Source organism: Salmo salar, chromosome 10 (genome assembly GCF_965601325.2).
Source record: "Salmo salar chromosome 10, fSalSal1, whole genome shotgun sequence".
NCBI lineage: Eukaryota > Metazoa > Chordata > Actinopteri > Salmoniformes > Salmonidae > Salmo > Salmo salar.
The window spans coordinates 64,472,075-64,489,982 of NC_138300.1; the positions used below are offsets into that span (position 1 = coordinate 64,472,075).

Sequence of the window (17,908 nt, forward strand, 5' to 3'; positions counted from 1 at the left end):
GGGATCCAGGGGGTCTTCTTACCTGATGCAATACAGGCACTATATCACTGAATTCAAGAAACAACCACTATTAGCATACATCAAGTGGGTACAAAAAAATAACTAAAAATCCCTTTTCAGGACCCTGTCTTTCAAAGATAGTTCATAAAAATCCAAATAACTTCACAGATCTTCATTGTAAAGGGTTTAAACACTGTTTCCCATGCTTGTTCCCCATGAACCATAAACAATTAATGAACATGCACCTGTGGAACGGTCGTTAAGACACTAACAGCTCACTGTTACGAAAACTGAAAACTGTTAAGGTCACTGTTATGAAAACTTAGGACACTAAAGAGGCCTTTCTACTGACTCTGAAAAACACCAAAAGAAAGATGCCGAGGGTCCCTGCTCATCTGTGTGAACGTGTCTTAGGCATGCTGCAAGGAGGCATGAGGACTGCAGATGTGGCCAGGGCAATAAATTGCAATGTCTGTACTGTGAGATGCATAAGACAGCGATACAGGGAGACAGGATGACCAGCTGATCGTCCTCGCAGTGGCAAACCACGTGTAACAACACCTGCACAGGATCGGTACATCCGAACATCACACCTGCGGGACAGGTACAGGATGGCAACAACAACTGCCCGAATTACACCAGAACCGCACAATCCCGCCATCAGTGCTCAGACTGTCCGCAATAGGCTGAGAGAGGCTGGACTGAAGGCTTGTAGGCCTGTTGTAAGGTAGGTCCTCACCAGACATCACCGGCAACAACATCGCCTATGGGCACAAACCCACCATCGCTGGACCTGACAGGACTGGCAAAAAGTGCTTTTCACTGACGAGTCGCGGTTTTGTCTCACCAGGGGTGATTGTCGGATTCGCGTTTATCGTTGAAGGAATGAGCGTTACACCGAGGACTGTACTCTGGAGCGGGATCGATTTGGAGGAGGAGGGTCCGTCATGGTCTTGGGCGGTGTGTCTCAGCATCATCGGACTGAGCTTGTTGTGATTGCAGGCAGTCTCAACGCTGTGTGTTACAGGGAAGATATCCTCCTCCCTCATGTGGTACCCTTCCTGCAGGATCATCTTGACATGACCCTCCAGCATGACAATGCCACCAGCCATACTGCTCGTTCTGTGCATGATTTCCTGCAAGACAGAAATGCCAGTGTTCTGCCATGGCCAGTGAAGAGCCCGGATCTCAATCCCATTGAGCACATCTGGGACCTGTCGGATCGGAGGGTGAGGGCTAGGGCCATTCCCCACAGAAATGTCCGGAAACTTTCAGGTGCCTTGGTGGAAGAATGGGGTAACATCTCACAGCAAGAACAGGCACATCTGGTGCAGTCCATGAGGAGGAGATGCACTGCAGTACTTCATGCAGCAGGTGGCCACACCAGATACTGACTGTTACTTTTGAATTTGACCCCCACCCCCTTTGTTCAGGGACACATTATTCCACTTCTGTTAGTCACATGTCTGTGGAACTTGTTCAGTTTATGTCTCAGTTGTTGAATCTTGTTATGTTCATACAAATAGTTACACATGTTAAGTTTATTGAAAATAAACACAGTTGACAGTGAGAGAACATTTCTTTTTAGAGTTTAGTTAGCTAATGTATCATGGTTCATTTTTTGTGATTTTTATACCTGCAAACAAGAACCTGGCAGTATTATACCGAAATACCAGTAGCTACATAAATGCATAGCTACATGGGTAATAACGCAATTCATTCACTTACATGTCAAGAAGCAGGTCCATTCCATCCTCACATCCCATCCTGACTTGTCTAGTTAAATACAATTTCAGTCAAAATAAAATAAAATAAAAAATCTGCCACAGAGTCGATGCGCTCCGCATCCGAGAAGGCATTGTCATCAAGTCCAGGATCACTTCTTTCTCCTCCAGAATGTCTAACATTGTCATTCCCTTCCCCTTAGACTTGCCATCATCAAATCTAGCTAGATAGCAATGGGCATCGGCTATTTGGGCATGCACTGCCCTGAAGCGCATACACAAACTGGAGACAAAGCGCGCAATTTCCCGGGCGCACGAGCCAGGCACAAGAGCTGGAGGAGCAACACATTTAGTCATGTGCCTTGCACATTCTCTATTAGCCTCATAGCATTTTAGAAAGTGCTGAGAAGTTGTCAGACAAAGAAGGAAAGGTTTTCCAACCCAGATGTTGTATTGTGTGTTGTAATAGTGAGCACAAAATAAACAAATTATGTTTATATATGCAAAATTGAGAATGGGTATGTTTTTGAGTTTACGAAAACACAATTTACAGTGGGATAAAATTGACATGATAACTCCACAACTATCTCTTTTCTCCGGCAATTGCTGGTTGGTGTGAAAGTGAAAGGGAAGAATATGGATTTACATCCAGCTAATTTATGGCCCTGCTCCTTGACAAAATACAGCTGATGATAACCATCTTATGGCTCTGCTAGCAAGCCACGTTACTATAAATTGGCCTGCCATCAGATTTTGGGCACATTTTTATTTGTTAGAGTTTGTAATAATGACTTGAACTGGAACTTGAACTTGACCGCGAATTTGGAACTTCGACGTCCCAATGCTGGAAGGCGGTGATGAAAGGTTATATTAAGGAACACCTAACTTTACAAGACTCACAATACCATCGAGAGCATCCTGACTGGTTGCATCACTGCCAGGTATGGCAACTGCTCAGTGTCCTACCGCAAGACACTACAGAGGGTAGTGCGTACGGCCCAGTACATCACTGGGGCCAAGCTTCCTGCCATCCAGGACCTCTATACCAGGTGGTGTCAGAGGAAAGCCCTAAACATTTTCAAAGACTCCAGCCACCCTAGTCATAGACTGTTCTCTCTGCTACCGCACAGCAAGCGGTACCGGAGTGCCAAGTTTAGGTCCAAGAGGCTTCTAAACAGCTTCTACCCCCAAGGCGTAAGACTCCTGAACATCTAATCTAATGGCTATTGTCACGGGAGTCGAAAGGAGCGGACCAAAGTGCAGCATGATTCTCGTTCCACATAATTCTTTATTAAACTGTGAAACTCTGCAATACATACAAAATAAACCTGAATAAACAAAACAACAAACCGTGACGCAGAGGTGAAATATACACTACTCAAAATTGATCTCCCACAAACCCAGGTGGGACAAACACCAACTTAAATATGACCTCCAATTAGAGACAACGATGACCAGCTGCCTCTAATTGGAGATCATCCCAAACAAAGCCCAACATAGTAATACAAAACTAGAATAACCCAACATAGAAATACAAAACTAGAACATAACAACATAGAAAAAACTAAACTAGAAAACCCCCCTGTCACGCCCTGACCTGCTCTACCATAGAAAATAACAGCTTACTATGGTCAGGACGTGACAGCTACCCAGACTATTTGCATTGCCCCCCCCTCTTTTACACCCCTGCTACTCTCTGTTGTTATCTATGCATAGTCACTTTAATAACTCTATCTATAGTGGGGGGAAAAAGTATTTGATCCCCTGCTGATTTTGTACGTTTGCCCACTTACAAAGAAATTATCAGTCTATAATTTTAATAGTAGGTTTCTTTGAACAGTGAGAGACATAATAACAACAAAAAAATCCAGAAAAAAGCATGTCAAAAATGTTATAAAATGATTTGCATTTTAATGAGGGAAATAAGTATTTGACCCCTCTGCAAAACATGACTTATTACTTGGTGGCAAAACCCTTGTTGGCAATCACAGAGGTCAGACGTTTCTTGTAGTTGGCCACCAGGTTTGCACACATCTCAGGAGGGATTTTGTCCCACTCCTCTTTGCAGATCTTCTCCAAGTCATTAAGGTTTCGAGGCTGACGTTTGGCAACTCGAACCTTCAGCTCCCTCCACATATTTTCAATGTGACTAACGTCCGGAGACTGGCTAGGCCACTCCAGGACCTTAATGTGCATCTTCTTGAGCCACTCCTGTGTTGCCTTGGCCGTGTGTTTTGGGTCATTGTCATGCTAGAATACCCATCCACGACCCACTTCCAATGCCCTGGCTGAGGGAAGGAGGTTCTCACCCAAAGATTTGACGGTAGATGGCCCCGTCCATCGTCCCTTTGATGCGGTGAAATTGTCATGTCCCCTTAGCAGAAAAACACCCCCAAAGCATGTTTCCACCGCCATGTTTGACGGTGGAGATGGTGTTCTTGGAGTCATAGGCAGCATTCCTCCTCCTCCAAACACGGTGAGTTGAGTTGATGTCAAAGAGCTCCATTTTGGTCTCATCTGACCACAACACTTTCACCAGTTGTCCTCTGTGTCATTCAGATGTTCATTGGCAAACTTCAGACGGGCATGTATATGTATTCTTGAGCAGGGTGACCTTGCGGGCGCTGCAGGATTTCAGTCCTTCATGGCGTCGTGTGATACCAATTGTTTTCTTGGTGGCTATGGTCCCAGCTGCCTTGGGATCATTGACAAGATCCTCCCGTGTAGTTCTGGGCTGATTCCTCAACGTTCTCATGATCATTGCAACTCCACAAGGTGAGATCTTGCATGGAGCCCCAGGCCAAGGGATATTGACAGTTATTTTGTGTTTCTTCCATTTGCGAATAATCGCACCAAATGTTGTCACCTTCTCAACAAGCTGCTTGGCGATGATCTTGTAGCCCATTCCAGCCTTGTGTAGGTCTACAATCTTGTCCCTGACATCCTTGGAGCGCTCTTTGGTCTTGGCCATGGTGGAGAGTTTGGAATCTGATTGATTGATTGCTTCTGTGGACAGGTGTCTTTTTTACAGGTCACAAGCTGCGGTTAGGAGCACTCCCTTTAACCTCTCTAGGGTAGGTGGCACCAAATCGTCCCACCTACGTAACAGCAAGTGTAATCCCGTGGCGCGTTATTCAAAAACCTAAAAAATGCAAAAACTTCAATTTTTCAAACATATGACTATTTTACACCATTTTAAAGACAAGACTCTCGTTAATCTAACTAATATGCATATTCTAGTTACTGGGCAGGAGTAGTAACCAGATTAAATCGGGTACGTTTTTTATCCGGCCGTGTCAATACTGCCCCCTAGCCCTAACAGGTTAAGAGTGTGCTCCTAATCTCAGCTCGTTACCTGTATAAAAAACACCTGGGAGCCAGAAATCTTTCTGATTGAGAGGGGGTCAAATACTTATTTCCCTCATTAAAATGCAAATCAATTTATAACATTTCTGACATGCGTTTTTGTGGATATTTTTGTTGTTATTCTGTCTCTCACTGTTCAAATCAACCTACCATTAAAATTATAGACTGATCCTTTCTTTGTCAGTGGGCAAACGTACAAATTCAGCAGGGGATCAAATACTTTTTCCCCCCACTGTACATGTACATATTACCTCAATTACCTCATCTAACCAGTACCCCCTGTATATAGTCTCGCTATTGTTATTTTACTGCTGCTCTTTAACTACTTGTTTCTTTTATTTCTTATTCTTATTTTTATTTTTTAAACTGCATTGTTGTTTAGGGGCTTGTAAGTAAGCGTTTCACCTGTTGTATTCGGCGTATGTGACTAATCCTTTAGACAACAGCAATAATTACACATTCCAAGGGTACATCATGAGGTTGGAGTAAGATCTTTCATATACAAAGGCCCAATTGACTGGAATAATTTGCCTATAGAAATCAGGGCATTAAAATAACGCTATGAATTTAAGGAAGCCCTTTTTTCCAATGTTATGAACAAACTTGTCTTTTTAACTAATAGAAACATCAACATGTAAAGATATTTGTAAATATGTATGTAAGCATATATTATATACACTTAGTTTTATTAGTTGTATTAGTAGTTGTAGCAGTAGTTTTATTAGTTGTAAGCCTATTAGTAGTTGTACAACAAAGAGTTTATTCTGCTCATGTATGTTTTTATTTGTATTATTATTATTATTTAATTGTTATTATTATTAGAAACGAATTGCCATATTATTCTTGTTACTAAGTATTATTATTATTATTTTATTTGGACACTCCTGAAAACAAGATGGCTCTCAAGAGATTGTGTCCTGCAAAATTTCAAAACAATGAATACAACCAGTTTGGTGCACATTAAGAATATAGTGAGAAGTTAAAAACATTCTTAACTGATAGTTGGCCAGGGAATCTAAAAATTTGGAAAGGCAAGATAATTTGGAAATTGGACAGCAGTAACCTAAGTCAGAAGGATCTCCTCCTTTATGCATTCCAGATCTTATGGATAACACCAGAAACAATTGTCAAGTAACACTTATATGTTAATAGCTCTGCAATAAACATCAATCCATAGCAAAGGACTTAGTACATTATTGACATTAAATGGTTGAAATGAAAGTAAAGTACCGTATGTGAGTCTGTCAGTGTCAGTGCATAATTCTCTATGATCTGTTCTGAGGTGACTAAATAACTCTCTCTAGTGGAATAAGATTCATTTTCAGAGACTACCCTTTCAAACAGGTGGCCAGCTGTTTGAAAGGGTAGGGGGATTGGGGGGGCGGAAGAAGTTGGCTGGATTACCACCTCTATCCGACATAAAATTCAAAGAGTATGTTGGTTTTGCTTTTCTAAACAGCGATAGACATTTATTTCTCAAATGTCTGAAGAACTGCCAATAAGACGTAGAATCAGGCATTCTAGCCTTAGCCCAAGCTACATTTCTTTCCTGTAATTTCTCTGACAATTTATGCATGAACCAAGGGTTAGATCTTTATTTTACCCTCAGCCTTTTGTACAGCGCATGTTTATCTGCAACAGATGGGCATCATTACGAAGTCCCACATTTAGGGCTAAACATTCAAATTGCATAGGGACAGAGGGGATAATAGATAAAGAAACATTTAAATTGCTCTCCACCTCCGCCAACTACACTACCGGTCAAAAGTTTTAGAACACCCACTCATTCAAGGGTTTTAAATCATTTTCTAAACTAATTTCTTATTGTAGAATAATAGTGAAGACATCAAAAATATGAAATAACACATATGGAATCATGTAGTAAGCAAAAAAGTGTTATACAAATCAAAATGTATGTTATATTTGAGATTCTTCAAATAGCCACCCTTTGCCTTGATGACAGCTTTGCACACTCTTGACATTCTCTCAACCAGCTTCATGAGGTAGTCACCTGGAATGCATTTCAATTAACAGTTGTGCCTTCTTAAATGTTAATTTGTGGAATTTCTTTCCTTCTTAATGTGTTTGAGCCAATCAGTTGTGTTGTGACAAGATAAGGGTGGTATACAGAAGATAGCCCAACATGGTGAAAAACCAAGTCCAAACTATGGCAAGAACAGCTAAAATAAGCAAAGAGAAACGACAGTGTATCATTAAGACTTGAAGGTCAGTAAATACGGAAAATTTCAAGAACTTTGAAAGTGCAGTCACAAAACCCATCAAGCGCTATGATGAAACTGGCTCTCATGAGGACCGCCACAGGAAAGGAAGACCCAGAGTTACCTCTGCTGCAGAGGATAAGTTCATTAGAGTTACCAGCCTCAGAAATTGCAGCCCAAATAAATGCTTCACAGAGTTCAAGTGAAAGACACATCTCAACATCAACTGTTCAGAGGAAACTGTATGAATCAGGCCTTCATGGTCGAATTGCTGCAAAGAAACCACTACTAAAGGACACCAATAATAAGAAGAGACTTGCTTGGGCCAAGAAACACAAGCAATGGACATTATCCTGGTGAACATTTGTCCTTTGGTCTGGAGTCCAAATTACGATTTTTGGTTCCAACCTCTATGTCTTTGTGAGACGCGGTGTGGGTGAATGGATGATCTCCGTATGTGTGGTTTCCCACCGTAAAACATGGAGGAGGAGTTGTTATGGTGTGTGGGTGCTTTGCTGATGACACTGTCTGTGATTTCTTTAAAATTCAAGGCAACCACAGCATTCTACAGCGATACGCCTTCCCTTCTGGTTTGGGCTTAGTGGGACTATAATTTATTTTTTCAAAAGGACAATGACACTAAACCCACCTCCAGGCTGTGTACAGGCTATTTGACCAAGAAGGAGAGTGATGGAGGGCTGCATCAGATGACTTGGCCTCCACAATCACCCAACCTTAACCCAATTGAGATGGTTTGGGATGAGTTGAACCGCAGAGTGAAGGAAAAGCGGCCAACAACTGCTCAGCATTAGTGGGAAATCCTTCAAGACTGTTGGAAAAGCATTCCAGGTGACGCTGGTTGAGAGAATACCAAGAGTGTGCAAAGCTGTCATCAAGGCAAAGGGTGGCTATTTGAAGAATCTCAAATATAAAATACACTTTTTGTGTACTACATGATTCCATGTGTTATTTCATACTTTTGATGTCTTCAATATTATTCTACAATGTAGAACATAGTAAAAATAAAGAAAAACCCTTGAATGAGTAGGTGTTCTAAAACTTTTGACCGGTAGTGTACGTCAGATCTAAAAACATAACCAGTCAGAGATACATCAGAGTCCGACATAAACTTATTTAACCAATATTCAGTTATAACCAGAAGGTCAGTGTTGGTTTGAAAAGCCAAAGTTTAAATAAAATATATTTTTGAAATCAGAGTTCTGGCATTTACATGAATCAGCCCAATACCACAGCTGCTGGATTTCAGATAAGACGTAGTCTCTAATACGAACATGTCATGTTCAGCAGGTAACCCCCTATTAGAAAGTACCGTTGGGTTGGCTTGAATTGGAATAGATACACGATTGCCTAGCACTGAACCATTAGGCCTAAGCCTCAAACGACAACATGGACTGATAGCCCATGATTTTTGTAGTACCTCTTCGATACATGCACTCAGCATCTGATGATGGATGCAGTGGTGACCCGTCATTCAGGGGGCCACTGCATTTAGCAAAAATGGGCTTGCCTGTTTTGCATGTTATTTTGGCATTAATACGTGTCACATATCAGTTTGCAAACAATGTAAAAAATATATATATCATTGAGTTAATAAAGCCGCGTACAAACATGGTCTCTTTTTTGTTTTCTTGAGAAAGGCAGCTCCAAAATGCAGGTGTTTCAGTCTAGCTCAGTGCTTTCAGAAAATACGGAGCATTTCATCGTGAATGGCTCAGTGTTCTGTCACTCATGTGGACACCACGTCACCGCCAAGTCAAAGGGTAGAGCTAGAAAATTCTAGCCCCTTGGGTGCTGCCGTAGAGTTAGATTAGAAGTGCCCATCCAAGAAAGTTCAAGGTCATTGACCACAGATAAAATGATGTGAAATCACGTTATATGTACAGTAGCTTTGATTGGACTGATCATGTCAACATCATACTTTCAAAATCTTAGCTAGCAGTCATCATCATGAATCAAGTCAACAATCTACTGGCAAATCCTTTTTAATCCTTGTTATATGAAGAGAAATAATTAAGAGAAATCATAGATAAAATGTATCGGTGCTCATCGGCCATTGGACATAAACATTACACCACAAGTTGGAATCACAAATTCAACAATGAGTGGTTTGGAAGGAATCAGTGACGGTGGCTAACTGCAAGCATTGCAAAGCATTCACTAGCCTGCTATTCAGTGGAGTGGCTGTGTGGTCCCAAATCTGGGATTAAGGGGCTCTTTTCCAAGTTTAAAATGACAAACATTTAACATTGGCCATGCTGTCAATGAAGCAAGATTTGTGCCGCTCTCAAAACAACTGTTATCTGCGAAAACTTGACTTCAGTCAGTTCAAGATAACTGGGAAGTTGTGGACAGTCATCCAACTCGGAATTGTAAATCCGGCCTCTTTCTAGAGCTACGACCTGAAGATCAATGACATCATCATGATTTGACCTTGTTTTTTCCGAGTTCCCAGTGGTTTTGAAAGCACCATAAATCCAGACTTTGATGACAAAATTTTCCTGCGAAGGACCGCCCTGTTCAAGTGAGCACAGCACAACAAGGTGAGTCCAAAAATGTATTGTATGCTGCTGCATAAATTATGTAATATGTCAGGAAGATATGTATAATGTAGCTAAGAAAGTAACACTAAGTGTATGTTGTGTAGTAAGATGTTAGTAGCCCATGTGCCTCACCCTAATAATTTAGTCTATTTACCCCTCTTAATTTCACCTACTGTTCTGACTTGGTGGTGCACATGTAGCCTATAACTTCGTCACAGCCATTGAACTTCGTCACTTCCTATTTTACGCGGAACGAGGAAGAGCTCGGTTTTGTTTGTTTGGGAAGTTTGTTGTTTTAAATTATATTGGAAAGTTCTTGGTAGCTACCTAGCTTCTTATGTTGGATCCCGTGACGCAGTTGGCATCAGTTGCTGGAACTGCTTGTATCTTTCCAGTGATCCTGCTGACCAACGACAGGTCTGAGGAGCTATTTGGCGTCGCAGCTAGCCTAGCTGCTAGCTAGCTGGACATCAAGCTAGCGAGGTGCTCTTGAACGCAACCCGCGACGCGGTTAGCCATTGTGACTGGGACCGCGGATTGTCCCGGGTTTGTGGCTGTCTAGATCCCTGCTGTTTGATGTTTTCAATTTTCCCTGTAACCTGCCCTGTCTGGAACTGCGAGGAGTAACAGCCTAACATACGTTGCTAGCTACCATAACGAAGACCAAAGCCAGCGGGAGTACCGTTGAGGACAGTGCCAGTGGTGTCTCTCTATCACACGTGAAGGATCTTTTAAACTAACAAAAAGAGACCTATAAGCAGTTGTTACAACAACAAGAAAATAGTTTCAAGTGTTTTGTCCAAATACTCGTGGATTCTACTAGTAAAAGAATGGACGACCTGACCAGAGAGGTCCAGGACCTGAAGAACAGTTTGCAGTTCTCCCAGGGTCAGCTCTTCGAGTTGAAACAGGAGAACGGCAAGATGACAGCAATCTGTAAATCATTGAGAGAGGACACCAGTTCTGTGTGTGAATCCATGATAACAATGATAGATAAATCAGACTATCTTGAGGGACAATCAAGGTGAAACAACATGGTTGTGGATGGAATTGCAGAATCTCCACATGAGACCTGGATGGAGTCTGAGGACAAAGTGAGGGAAATGGACCAAAGGAAGATTGAGGTGGAGCGCGCCCACAGGACTGGAAAACCACCACCGGCCCAGGTGATGGGCCCAGGCCGATAGTGGTCAAGCTCCTGAGGTTCAAGGACAAGGTAGCTGTTCTGGAAAGAACCAAGAACTTGATAGGAACGAATATCTTCCTCAATGAGGACTACCCAGAAGCTGTGCGCCAGAAGAGGAAAGAACTGATCCCAGCCATGAAAGCTGCCAGAGCGTGTGGGGACATTGCATACATCCGCTACGACAGGCTCATTGTCTACCCTCCCTCCCAGAAGCCTGGAAGGGATGAGAGAGCCAAGCCTATGGGTTCGTAGCCTCAACCTCGCAGCACACACACACCAATTGATTAATGGGCTGCTGAATGTATATATTTTTTCTCTTGCTTATGTCTGTCTCTGATAAGCTACCCAGGAATGGACTGAAAACAGCCATATTAATATATGTAGCCTTAGAAATAATGTTTATGAAATCTATAACTTGCTAACATCAACATTCATATATTAGCCATTTCTGAGACTCACTTAGATAATTCATTTGATGATACATCAGTAGCAGTACAAGGATATAACATTTATAGAGACAGGAATGCTTATGGGGGAAGAGTTGCTGTATATATTCAGAGCAATATCCCTGTAATGCTTAGAGAAGATCTGAGGTCAAGTGTTATTGAAGTGTTGTTCCCTTGGCACATCTAAAGCCTTTTCTTGTGGGGTTTTGCTATAGGCCACCAAGTGCTAACAGTCAGTATCTAAATAATATGTGTGAAATACTTGATAGTGTATGTGATGTAAACAGAGTTGTCTACTTTCTTGGGACCTGAATATTGACTGGTTTTCATCAAGCTGTCCGCTCAAGAGGAAGCTTCTCACTATAAGAGATCATACAAACTATTTTGCTGTAACTCTTATGTGGATGATGTTAAAAATATTTGTTGGTCTGATGTGATTAATGCGAAGCATCCAGACGCTGCACTTGATGAATTTATGAAATTGCTTCTTCCAATTATTGATAAACATGCACCTGCTAAGAAACTGACTGTTAGAATTGTTAAGGCTCCATGGATTGATGAGGAATTGAAAAACTGTATGGTTGAAAGAGATGGGGCAAAAGGAGTGGTAATAAGTCTGGCAGTTCATCTGACTGGCTGATTTACTGCAAATTTAGAAATTATGTGACTAAACTCAACAAAAAGAAGAATAAACTTTATTATGAAGCCAAGATCAATGATATAAAGAATGATGGGAAAAAACTTTGGAGTGCTTTAAATGAAATTATAGGCAGAAAGTCAAATTCAACTCTTTCATTGAATCAGATGGCTTATTCATCACAAAAATATTTGATGTTGACAATTATTTTAATGATTATTTCATTGGCAAATCAAATCAAATGTATTTATATAGCCCTTCGTACATCAGCTGATATCTCAAAGTGCTGTACAGAAACCCAGCCTAAAACCCCAAACAGCAAGCAATGCATGTGAAAGAAGCACGGTGGCTAAAAACTCCCTAGGAAAAACTCCCTAGAAAGGCCAAAAACCTAGGAAGAAACCTAGAGAGGAACCAGGCTATGAGGGGTGGCCAGTCCTCTTCTGGCTGTGCAGGGTGGATATTATAACAGAACATGGTCAAGATGTTAAAATGTTCATAAATGACCAGCATGGTCAAATAATAATAATCATAGTAGTTGTCGAGGGTGCAACAAGCACGTCTGGTGAACAGGTCAGGGTTCCATAGCCGCAGGCAGAACAGTTGAAACTGGAGCAGCAGCACGGCCAGGTGGACTGGGGACAGCAAGGAGTCATCATACCAGGTAGTCCTGAGGCATGGTCCTAGGGCTCGGGTCCTCCGAGAGAAAGACAGAAAGAGAGAAAGAGAGAATTAGAGAGAGCATATTTAAATTCATACAGGACACCGGATAAGACAAGAGAAATACTCCAGATGTAACAGACTGACCCTAGCCCCCCGACACATAAACTACTGCAGCATAAATACTGGAGGCTGAGACAGGAGGGATCAGAAGACACTGTGGCCCCATCCGATGATACCCCCGGACAGGGCCAAACAGGCAGGATATAACCCCACCCACTTTGCCAAAGCACAGCACCTACACCACTAGAGGGATGTCTCCAACCACCAACTTACCGTCCTAAGACAAGGCCGAGTATAGCCCACAACGATCTCCGCCATGGCACAACCCAAGGGGGGGGCGCCAACCCAGACAGGAAGACCACGTCAGTGACTCAACCCACTCAAGTGACGCACCCCTCCCATGGACGGCATGGAAGAACACCAGTAAGCCAGTGACTCAGCCCCTGTAAAAGGGTTAGAGGCAGAGAATCCCAGTGGAAAGAGGGGAACCGGCAAGGCAGAGACAGCAAGGGCGGTTCGTTGCTCCAGCCTTTCCGTTCACCTTCACACTCCTGGGCCAGACTATACTTAATCATAGGACCTACTGAAGAGATAAGTCTTCAGTAAAGACTTAAAGGTTGAGACTGAGTCTGCGTCTCTCACATTGGTAGGCAGACCATTCCATAAAAATGGAGCTCTATAGGAGAAAGCCCTACCTCCAGCCGTTTGCTTAGAAATTCTAGGGACAATTAGGAGGCCTGCGTCTTGTGACCGTAGCGTACGTGTAGGTATGTACGGCAGGACCAAATTGGAAAGATAGGTAGGAGCAAGACCATGTAATGCTTTGTAGGTTAGCAGTAAAACCTTGAAATCAGCCCTTGCCTTAACAGGAAGCCAGTGTAGGGAGGCTAGCACTGGAGTAATATGATCAAATTTTTTGGTTCTAGTCAGGATTCTAGCAGCCGTATTTAGCACTAACTGAAGTTTGTTTAGTGCTTTATCCGGGTAGCCGGAAAGTAGAGCATTGCAGTAGTCCAGCCTAGAAGTAACAAAAGCATGGATTAATTTTTCTGCGTCATTTTTGGACAGAAAGTTTCTGATTTTTGCAATGTTACGTAGATGGAAAAAAGCTGTCCTTGAAACAGTCTTGATATGTTCTTCAAAAGAGAGATCAGGGTCCAGAGTAACGCCGAGGTCCTTTACAGTTTTATTTGAGACGACTGTACAACCATCCAGATTAATTGTCAGATTCAACAGAAGATCTCTTTGTTTCTTGGGACCTAGAACAAGCATCTCTGTTTTGTCCGAGTTTAAAAGTAGAAAGTTTGCAGCCATCCACTTCTTTATGTCTGAAACACAGGCTTCTAGCAAGGGCAATTTTGGGGCTTCACCATGTTTCATTGAAATGTACAGCTGTGTGTCGTCCGCATAGCAGTGAAATTTAACATTATGTTTTCGAATGACATCCAAGAGGTAAAATATATAGTGAAAACAATAGTGGTCCTAAAACGGAACCTTGAGGAACACCGAAATGTACAATTGATTTGTCAGAGGACAAACCATTCACAGAGACAAACTGATATCTTTCCGACAGATAAGATTTAAACCAGGCCAGAACTTGTCCATGTAGACCAATTTGGGTTTCCAATCTCTCCAAAAGAATGTGGTGATCGATGGTATCAAAAGCGGCACTAAGATCTAGGAGCACGAGGACAGATGCAGAGCCTCGGTCTGACGTCATTAACCTCTATGGGACCGGCGGGACGAATTCGTCCCACCTACGTAACAGCCACTGCCATCCTGTGGCGCGATTTTCAAAATCTTCAAAATCCTATTACTTCAATTTCTCAAACATATGACTATTTTACAGCCATTTAAAGATAAGACTCTCGTTAATCTAACCACACTGTCCGATTTCAAAAAGGCTTTACAACGAAAGCAAAACATTAGATTATGTCAGCAGAGTACCAAGCCAGAAATAATCAGACACCCATTTTTCAAGCCAGCATACAATGTCACCAAAACCCAGAAGACAGCTAAATGCAGCACTCACCTTTGATGATCTTCATCAGATGACAACCCTAGGACATTATGTTATACAATACATGCATGTTTTGTTCAATCAAGTTCATATTTATATCAAAAACCAGCTTTTTACATTAGCATGTGACGTTCAGAACTAGCATACCCCCCGCAAACTTACGGGGAATTCGCTAACATTTTACTAAATTACTCACGATAAACGTTCACAAAAAGCATAACAATTATTTTAAGAATTATAGATACAGACCTCCTCTATGCACTCGATATGTCCGATTTTAAAATAGCTTTTTGGTGAAAGCACATTTTGCAATATTCTAAGTACATAACCCAGGCATCACGGGCTCGCTATTTAGACACCCGGCAAGTTTAGCACTCACCATAATCATATTTACTATTATAAAAATGTCATTACCTTTTGTTGTCTTCGTCAGAATGCACACCCAGGACGTCTACTTCAATAACAAATGTTGGTTTGGTCCAAAATAATCCATCGTTATATCCGAATAGCGGCGTTTTGTTCGTGCGTTCCAGACACTATCCGAAATAGTAAAGAAGTGTCGCGCGCTTGGCGCAATTCCTGACAATAAAATTCAAAGTATTCAATTGCCGTACGTCGAAGCATGTCAACCGCTGTTTAAAATCTATTTTTACGTCATTTTTCTCGTAGAAAAGCGATAAAATTCTGACAGGGAATCTCCTTTTCGGCAAACAGAGGAAAAAATCCCAAAGGCGGGGGCGGTCGGGGTCACGCGCATAAGCTAGTGTCTCTTGATGGGCCACTTGAGAAAGGCGATAATGTGTTTCAGCCTGGGGCTGGAATGACGACATTCTCTTTTTTCCCGGGCTATGAGAGCCTATGGACGACGTGGGAAGTGTCACGTTAGAGCAGAGATCCTTAGTAAATGATAGAGATGGCAAAGAAGTTCCAGAAATGGTCAGACAGGCCACTTCCTGTAAAGGAATCTCTCAGGTTTTGACCTGCCATTTGAGTTCTGTTATACTCACAGACACCATTCAAACAGTTTTAGAAAATTTAGGGTGTTTTCTATCCATATGTAATAAGTATATGCATATTCTAGTTACTGAGTAGGAGTGGTAACCAGATTAAATCGGGTATGTTTTTTATCCAGCCGTGTCAATGCTGCCCCCTAGCCCTAACAGGTTAAAAGGTCATTTACCACCTTCACAAGTGCAGTCTCAGTGCTATGATGGGGTCTAAACCCAGACTGAAGCGTTTCGTATACATTGTTTGTCTTCAGGAAGGCAGTGAGTTGCTGTGCAACAGCTTTTTCTAAAATTTTTGAGAGGAATGGAAGATTCGATATAGGCCGATAGTTTTTTATCATTTCTGGGTCAAGATTCGGCTTTTTCAAGAGAGGCTTTATTACTGCCACTTTTAGTGAGCTTGGTACACATCCGGTGGATAGAGAGCCGTTTATTATGTTCAACATAGGAGGGCCAAGCACAGGAAGCAGCTCTTTCAGTAGTTTAGTTGGAATAGGGTCCAGTATGCAGCTTGAGGGTTTGGAGGCCATTTTTATTTTCATCATTGTGTCAAGAGATATAGTACTAAAACACTTTAGTATCTCCCTTGATCCTAGGTCCTGGCAGAATTGTGTAGACTCAGGACAATGGAGCTTTGGAGGAATACCCAGATTTAAAGAGGAGTCCGCAATTTGCTTTCTAATGATCATGATCTTTTCCTCAAAGAAGTTCATACATTTATTACTGCTGAAAAGTAAAAGCCATCCTCCATTTGCGAAGGCTGCTTTTTAGTTAGCTTTGCGACAATATCAAAAAGAAATTTCGGATTGTTCTTATTTTCCTCAATTAAGTTGGAAAAATAGGATGATCGAGCAGCAGTGAGGGCTCTTCGATACTGTCTTTCCAAGCTAGTCGGAAGACTTCCAGTTTGGTGTGGCGCCATTTCCGTTCCAATTTTCTGGAAGCTTGCTTCAGAGCTCGTGTATTTTCTGTATACCAGGGAGCTAGTTTCTTATGACAGATGTTTTAAATTTTTAGGGGTGCAACTGCATCTAGGGTATTGCGCAAGGTTAAATTGAGTTCCTCGGTTAGGTGGTTAACTGATTTTTGTCCTCTGACGTCTTTGGGTAGGCAGAGGGAGTCTGGAAGGGCATCAAGGAATCTTTGGGTTGTCTGAGAATTTATAGCACGACTTTTAATGCTCCTTGGTTGGGGTCTGAGCAGATTATTTGTTGCGATTGCAAACGCAATAAAATGGTGGTCCGATAATCCAGGATTATGAGGAAAAACATTAAGATCCACAACATTTATTCCGTGGGACAAAACTAGGTCCAGAGTATGACTGTGGCAGTGAGTAGGTCCAGAGACATGTTGGACAAAACCCACTGAGTCGATGATGGCTCCGAAAGCCTTTTGGAGTGGGTCTGTGGACTTTTCCATGTGAATATTAAAGTCACCAAAAATTAGAATATTATCTGCTATGACTACAAGATCCGATAGGAATTCAGGGAACTCAGTGAGGAACACTGCATATGGCCCAGGAGGCCTGTAAACAGTAGCTATAAAAAGTGAGTGAGTAGGCTGCATAGATTTCATGACTAGAAGCTCAAAAGACGAAAACGTCAGTTTTTTTTTTTGTAAATTGAAATTTGCTATCGTAAATGTTAGCAACACCTCCGCCTTTGCCGGATGCACGGGGGGTATGGTCACTAGTGTAACCAGGGGGTGAGGCCTCATTTAACAGAGTAAATTCATCAGGCTTAAGCCATGTTTCAGTCAGGCCAATCACATCAAGATTATGATCAGTGATTAGTTCATTGACTATAACTGCCTTGGAAGTGAGGGATCTAACATTAAGTAACCCAATTTTGAGATGTGAGGTATCACAATCTCTTTCAATAATGGCAGGAATGGAGGAGGTCTTTATACTAGTGAGATTGCTAAAGCGAACACCGCCATCTTTAATTTTGCCCAACCTAGATCGAGGCACAGACACGGTCTCAATGGGGAAAGCTGAGCTGACTACGCTGACTGTGCTAG

At 42.0% G+C, this 17,908-nt stretch overlaps 1 long non-coding RNA gene across 1 annotated transcript in view; it reads right to left on the minus strand.

Annotated features, from left to right (window-relative positions):
* Positions 1-12,181: 12,181 nt before the first annotated feature.
* The window catches only part of LOC145858597 (uncharacterized), a 51,827-nt gene continuing 46,100 nt past the window's right edge, over positions 12,182-17,908 (minus strand). Inside the window, exon 2 of the long non-coding RNA XR_014379050.1 lies at positions 12,182-12,836. This is a non-coding gene — a long non-coding RNA (uncharacterized LOC145858597). The remainder of the gene's footprint in view (positions 12,837-17,908) is intronic.